A 7,540-nucleotide genomic window follows, 5' to 3' on the forward strand; every position below is an offset into this window, starting at 1 on the left:
TTGCAAAACGCAAAAATATCTACCTGCTCGTCACAAGGTTTGACGATGACATGGGGTGGGCATCCAGATGCTCACCGGTGGTGAAGGCCAGATACGAACCAACTTGAGGGTCGTGAACCGATCAACCGCTTTGTTGCAGCCTCTCTTCCTTGTTTAAACTACACAGCACTCTTAATCAGTCTCTGCTGCTATTTGTACGGCCTAATTGATTATGAATAAATCGAAAGTTTGTCATACAAAAAGGAAATCTATCTCTTTCTTGAATTTTGGATATGTACATTACATTGCGCATGAGATGTCCGTTGTGTTAGATCTTAATTTCTCTCTAGACTAGTGTCTCAATCGACACGGCAGTCGTTCGATGCATCGGCTTTGATTCACGCGTTGTATAAAGTTGTCGCGCTGAACTGCGGATGCGAGCATGAGACTGGATTGCACCTGTCCAACACACTGGAAGGTGCCTTTTTCCCATGTGAGCTTTAGAGCATCTCTATCAGACCCGTAAAAGCCGGACCCGGAAAACGCGTTTATAGTTCAATGCAGATCAGATTTACGGGGCAAATTCGTGCGCTGCAGATCAGACCCTCTACATGAAACTGTAAAATTCGAAGAAGAAAAAACATTCGCGGGAGAAACTTGCAATGACATTCATCATACATAGTTGATCATCATACTACATCATTGATAGTTGTTCATCATACTACATCATAGTAGTACATGGGGGGGGGGGGGGGGGGGGGGATCCACGGGCCGTGCAGCGTACCCAGGCCTAGGCTACAAAAATCGACGGGTGCGGCGGCGACGACGCGGCGGAGGAGCCGGAGGAGCACAATCCTCATTGGAGTCGAGGTCGATCCAGACCTTGGCCTACTCGGCCTTCATGACGCACAGGTCCGCCTCCTTGGGCGCATGCGCCTGCGACGCCTCGAGGCCCTGCACGAGGAAGATCTCCTCGATCTCGAGCTCGCGGCGGCGGCGCGCGTCGGCCTCCTCCTCCCTCGCCGAGCACTCCATGATGGCGCGCTCGAGGTGGTCCTCCTGCCGGGGGGGGGGGGGGTAGTCTTCGGGGCCGATGACGCCCTGACGTGGCGAGTCTGCGTCGGCCTCGAGCATGATGGCGAGTGGCCCGAGCTCCTCCGGCTCTCTCTTGACAGGAGTGAGCCGTGAGCTCGAGGCGCCCACGGACGAGCTCCGCAGAGGAGCCGGAGGAGGCGCGGCGGCGGACCACGAGCTCACGCTCGTACTCGTTGAGCTCGCGGCGTTCGAACGCCGGCGGCGGCCGGCTCCCATAGTCGAGCCACTTCCACACCCCTGCTTGCGTGCGGCATCGGAGATGTAGCGGCGGTGACGCTCCGCGTCATTCCCACCACTTCTGTAGCCGTCCAAGGGTCGTGAAGGGTCACTAGGGCCTTTTTTAGGCTCGTTGGCGGCGAGAAATTGAGGCGGAGGGGAGGGGAATCGCGGCGACGAAGGCGGATAGGGTTTGACCCGTATCCGAGCGGTGAAACCGCATAAATAGCGGTGGATGGGGTCATTTTCCGGGCCACGGTAAATTTTTTACGGGATAGACCCGGGACACGGAGTCTGTTCCGGCAAGAAAAATTGTTCGAACCCGTATACTCGCCGGAATTATACGGGTTCGGCCCTTTTACGAGGTCTGCTAGAGATGCTTTTAATGAAGGCCTCCTGCTTTTTTTTTGAAAAGAGGGGACTCCCCGGCCTCTGCATCAAAAAGATGCATACGGTCAACTTATATAAATAAGCAAATAGGTTCAACAAAGGTCTTACAGTCTGAACGACATGAGAAAAAGCTCACAGAGAGTACAACAAAGTAAGCAAACACGAGGCCACAACCTGCTGGCAAAAGAAAGATAGGAAAACTAATTGCCTATCCTATTACATGACCGCCATCAAACCGGTTGAAAATAGCCCGAGCTACCATCTCCCACCGGATAGATCCAGTAACCAAATGCTCCCTGGCCTACGTCGGAATAAGTAGCGACCACATACGGATCAACGCAGTGGCCCGGAAGATAACCTGCAAAAAATGAATATTTGTTGATCTATTAAAAACCAAATTATTCCTGCAGTTCCAAAGTGCCCACAATAAAGCACAAACTCCTACGTGAATGTGTCTCGCTGTTTCGGGATCTATCCCGTTAAGCCAGGTCCCAAATAACGTGTTAACAGAATTCGAAGGAGTAATGTTAAACACTATGTGAACCGACCGCCATAATTTTTTTGCTAACGGGCAGTCAAGAAAGTTGAACCTCCATCAATTTACTCACAAGATGAAGGCCTCCTGTATGACGACTTAATTCTCAAACAAGAGACATTGCTGAAACTGCATGACCTATTGTGAAAACAAATGTTTGCCTTAATTATTTGGATGGTGAACACATGTATTGGCCCAATTTCTCAATTAAAATTTGAAGATGTGATAAACGAACCCGAGATGTTTGAATCCAAATATAATATGCGGATGTGATAAAATAGCATATTTGGTTTCATTTGGTCATCTATTGTAAGACAAAACATATCACATATTCGCTTCTTTTTTCACTTGTAAATAATTTTGGTCGCATAATGCATCGGGGGTAAAATGATATATGTTTTTATATTACATTAACACCGTCAAAGCTGAAGATAAAGTATGATCGTGAGTTGCAAGCCAGGAAGCCTTCGCGGCAAGGTCGGTTAGGAATCATGTAAACCCCAGCTCTCGTCCCCCTTATAAAGCGAGGCTAGGGGTAGTTCGACGCATCTGTTCGTTATACACATACCTCAATAGTATTCATCATCTTTCACTTGTAACCCCCTCGCACGAGGTGCTTTTATGTACATTCGAAACAAAGCAGGAGTAGAGTATTACTTACTCATTCCGTTTGAAATTACTCGTCTAAGAAATAAATGTATCTAAATGTATTTTAGTTGTAGATACATCCATTTCTATCATTTTTGTGACAAGTAATTTCAAATGGAGGGAGTACATCACAAGGGCCCAAACCACGGTAAATCCCCAGTGCGAAGTCTCTCTTGTACTTTCGGTTACGCTCTCCACCCTACCAAGGGCACCGACAGTTTTTTGCACTGTCAATCTAACTGTTCGTCACCACTCACCAGGTTCGGCAACACCATGGTAAGGAAGGGCAGCATCCAGGTGCTCACCGGCGGCGACAACCAGATATGCTCCAACTCCAGGTTCGTAAACTCATCAAACGCTTTGTTGCAGACTCGCTTTCTTATTTAAACTACACGACACTCTCTTAATCGGCCTATGTCGTTCTTTGTACTGTCATAGTTTACTAGATCATTAAGGCGCGCGTAGCGGCGCTCGTTCATATTGAGAAAATAACAAAAGATATATATAATAAAATCTTGACAACACATATATTTGTTAAACATGAATTGAAGGTGCATTATTACTCAAAAGACCATAGTAGTAAAATAGTGGCATCATAAATTGTCCAAAAATACTTGACACTTGGCAGTACTAATATAATGATTTGCCCACCCCAGAAATTAACTACAAGATGAACAATTTCAAAATATTACATGGCTGTGTAAATCAGCCGTGCATACTTTAGACAAAGCATTGTGGAGATAGAGCACAGTTGGACTCCAAAGGATAGCCAAAACCTGTATGTTGAAACTTTGCTAGTTTCATCGCTTCTTCAAGTGAATTTGCTAGCCAATACACTTCCGTTTCATTACATTTCACTAATTATTAACATATAATAAGAAAAGGTAAAGGTCAAGTTGTGACAAACAAGACGACATCTATTTAGAGGAAGATATACTTGTTTAAGAAGTGCTCACTCATACAGTATAAAAATGCATCAGGAACTGAATTGAATCAAAACAAGAACAAAACGATGAGGGCAAAGAATGGCAAGGCTGACTAAAGGAGGGAAAGCTAGCTAAAGTAAGGCAAGGCTGACTAAAGGAGGGAAAGCTAGCTAAAGGAGGGAATGCATGTCCAGCTGGACCTCGTGGGCCTTCGTCCTTACGGCCTGATTATTGACACAACTTGTAACAAGTTCTGTGGAGTAGCGCCCCAGAAAACTGTGCTACGAGCGGGACAAACCGGAAATTAATTAGCGTAAACCAACTGAGGACCCAGCCAATCCTGTGCGTACATGAGTGTGATCCGACGGTTAAGAGCCCCAAATCGTTGTGGAGGCTCCTAGGTAGCTCTGTTTTACTGTTTAGTAATTATGAATAGATAAAAAAAATTCTCCTACAAAAAAGAAACCTCTCTGTTTTGCTGGCTTCGCAAGTGGTAAAACGAAATGGAATTTGAATTTTGGATATGTACATAACCATTGGGTGTGAGATGTCTGTTGTGGTAAATCTCATTTTCTCTCTAGACTTGAAAAGGCCTAGCAGATACTGTACGACCTTCTGCGAAAACATATGTCCACCTTAATTATTTGGCTGATGAACGCATCTATCGGCCCAATTTCTCAATTGAAATTTGAGGATGTGATAAATGAACCTTAGTGTGTTTGAATTCAACTCTAATATGCGGATGTGATAAAATAGCAGACTTGGTTTCATTTGGTCATGTATTCAAGACAAAACATATCACATATTCGCTGTTTTTTACTTGAAAAAATATTTTTTGTCACATATGCATCAGGGTATAATGGTCTTTTTATATTGAAAAAAGTCCATTTTACTACCTTGAAAAAAGTTGGTGGTTCACATAACCCCCTCATCTTTATTTCGGTTCCTTTCACCCCCTAAACAATCCTATACCGGGCAAAATCAATCCCTGGATGGTTTTGACACCTCTTGGCACTAACGTGGCAACAGTCAAACGGTGGTTTTGACCCGTGGGTGGGCCTCCATCAGGTGGACCGCGTTTTGTCGTCGCCTACCTCCCCGAGCATCGCTCCCTCGCACCCGAACCCTGCCCCGCCTCCGACCGACGCCGGTGACTGCCGGAGTTCCAAGGCGCCACCCCGAGCGCCCCGCTTCTCCTTCCTCCCTTCTGTTTCCTCTCCCTCTCTCTTCCCTCGTATCTCTCTCTCAGGTACAGGTCACTCCGCCGCCACAAACTCACCGCCGTACCATCTTCAGACCGCCGCCAGAGTCCGGATACGGCCGGAACCAGATCAGATGGGGGCGCCACCCTCGGATCTGGTCGTCCCTCACCTCCCCGGGCCGCCTGCATTGCTGTAGCGCCGCCACCTCCACGTCCATGGCCGGCCCTTGCTACCGCATCCACACCCCTGGCCGGCCACCTCTGGTCAACGGGAGGCCACGACCTCCGCAGCTGTTGGGGATATAACTACTGAAATGTTGGGGATATAACTACTGAGTATAAACCGCCCAGGAGGGGCCGGTTTACCCTCAACTATATTGAAGCCCATGAAGACTCAGAAGATGGCGTTTTACTATGAAGCTTAGAGGCCCGGAGCCCAAAGGCGGATTAGGGCCCGTAGTGGTAAACCGCTATAATCATGTAACTTGTATTGTAAGTTAGGAAAAGAGAGACCGACCGGACCCTTGTATGAGTCGGCCTCGGGACTCTGTAGACTGGCCGGGCGTCAACCTGTGTATATAAAGGGACGACCCGGCGGCGATTCAGGGACAACAGACAATAACTCGAGACTGAGGCAAAGCGTATCCGCTCCCTGATCATCGAAACCCAATCAATCCCATCACAACTAGACGTAGGCTTTTACCTTCATCGAAGGGGCCGAACTAGTATAAAACTCCCGTGTCCCTTGTCCGGTTTAACCCCTTCAAGCTAACCCGTAGCGATGGCTCCGCGACTAAGTCCTTTCATGAGGACATCTGACGTGTTAATTCCATGACAGTTGGCGCCCACCGTGGGGCGATCGCACAATGGTTTCGAGTTCTTGAAGGGCGGCTCTGAAGGACTTAAGGGGTACGTGGTCGGCCGGATGACCAAGAGTCGTCGCGGCAAGCTCTACATCAACGACGAAGGATGGGGCCCCTTTGGTGGAATTCACATCTTCATTGGCAAGATCGGTGAACCGGGCCCTGAGCCGGACATCTACACCGACCTCGTCGAGACGGCTCAACGTGCAAGCCCTGCCCGGGTGAAACCCGCCATGAAGCGTGCGTTCGTAGGATGTGTCCATGGGATCAGATCTGAACCGGTGTCTGCAGGCGAGACGGTTGCTTACTCCGATGGCGAGTCATCCACTGGTGAAACCGAGTCCCTGTACCAAGTTCATGATGGCGTGTTCGAAGGATATTTTGATGGCAATAGTATTCCGGACCTCCTTGAACCGCCAAGTCGGGTTGCTGTTTTCATGGCCGGAACACAGCCCACTCTGCAATCTTCATCCACAGCAGCAATGAATACCGGATCAGCAGCCGCGACAGGAGGCCCGGCGCGCCGACCGGCTCAAGTCATCTCCGGTTTAATGGATGCCTGGGCCACCTTGTTAACCACGGCAGTTACCCCGGAGACACAGGATCAGCATAATGCGAATATTGCGAAGCTGAAGGACCAGATAACACAAGCTAAGGAGGATCTAGCAACTGAGGACGCTAGCTTGGCTGAAGAACGGGCCGCTTTGGATGCCCAGTCATAGCAAATACGGGCGCAGAACTACCGACTCCTGTTGGATCAGAATGCAACACATGATGTAATGCGGAGAAAGTATCGGTCACGTCTGCCATAAGTTTTCAAGGGAGTAAATCTTTTCAACACGCCAGGGGCTGGGCCGAGTAATCCGGTAGCCACAAACCGGGCTGACGCGCCGAGGGCAGCACTGGATCAACCACGGACGATGGAACCACCTCGACGAACGAATAATCCGCCGCAGTATGTGCCAACGCCACCGGGTCACTTCTCGAGCCCTTTGGATAATATGATTGCCGCAACATCTCGCTTGGCAGCTATTCCGATGGAGGGCGATTCACTGGCGGCAATTGAGACACGGCGGGCCAGAGATCTTCTTCAAACCGCCGTACTGCAGTAGCAGGCTTATTCCTACTGCCGGGATAGAATTCATTCAACTCCCCGTCCGAGCAAAAGTTACAGCAGGCACATGGATGAACCGGAGGTGTCTAGCAGTGCGCGGCACCGGAATGTTCCCCAAAGACCCAATCTGGCACGTGGTGATGTAAATGCTCAGGACATGGTGGATAATGGCAGAGCACGAAGGGAGGCCGCTTTAGCAGCACAACATACGGGTCGTTATCAACCTGCCCCGGTTCAGCCTGTAGCATCAGTAGACCGTGGTACCAGGTTAGCCTTCAGTTCCTAGGGGGTGCCTTGTCTCATTCCGGCTCTACACAATGTGCGACTGCCTAAAGATTTCAAAGGTCCACGTAAGGTGTCGAATTACACGGCTGATCAGCCACCTGAGGCGTGGGTCGAGAGTTACAAGATGGCAATGGAGATGCTGGATGTGGATGAAGCAGCTTGTGCAAAGTATTTTACGATGATGTTGGAAGGGACAGCCCGTACTTGGTTGAAAAACTTACCATCTAACTCCATCGAATCGTGGGACCAGTTGAAGGCCCGGTTTATAGCTAATTTAAAAGACACCTG

This window comes from Triticum aestivum, chromosome 6B (assembly GCF_018294505.1).
Source record: "Triticum aestivum cultivar Chinese Spring chromosome 6B, IWGSC CS RefSeq v2.1, whole genome shotgun sequence".
NCBI classification, from domain to species: Eukaryota; Viridiplantae; Streptophyta; class Magnoliopsida; order Poales; family Poaceae; genus Triticum; species Triticum aestivum.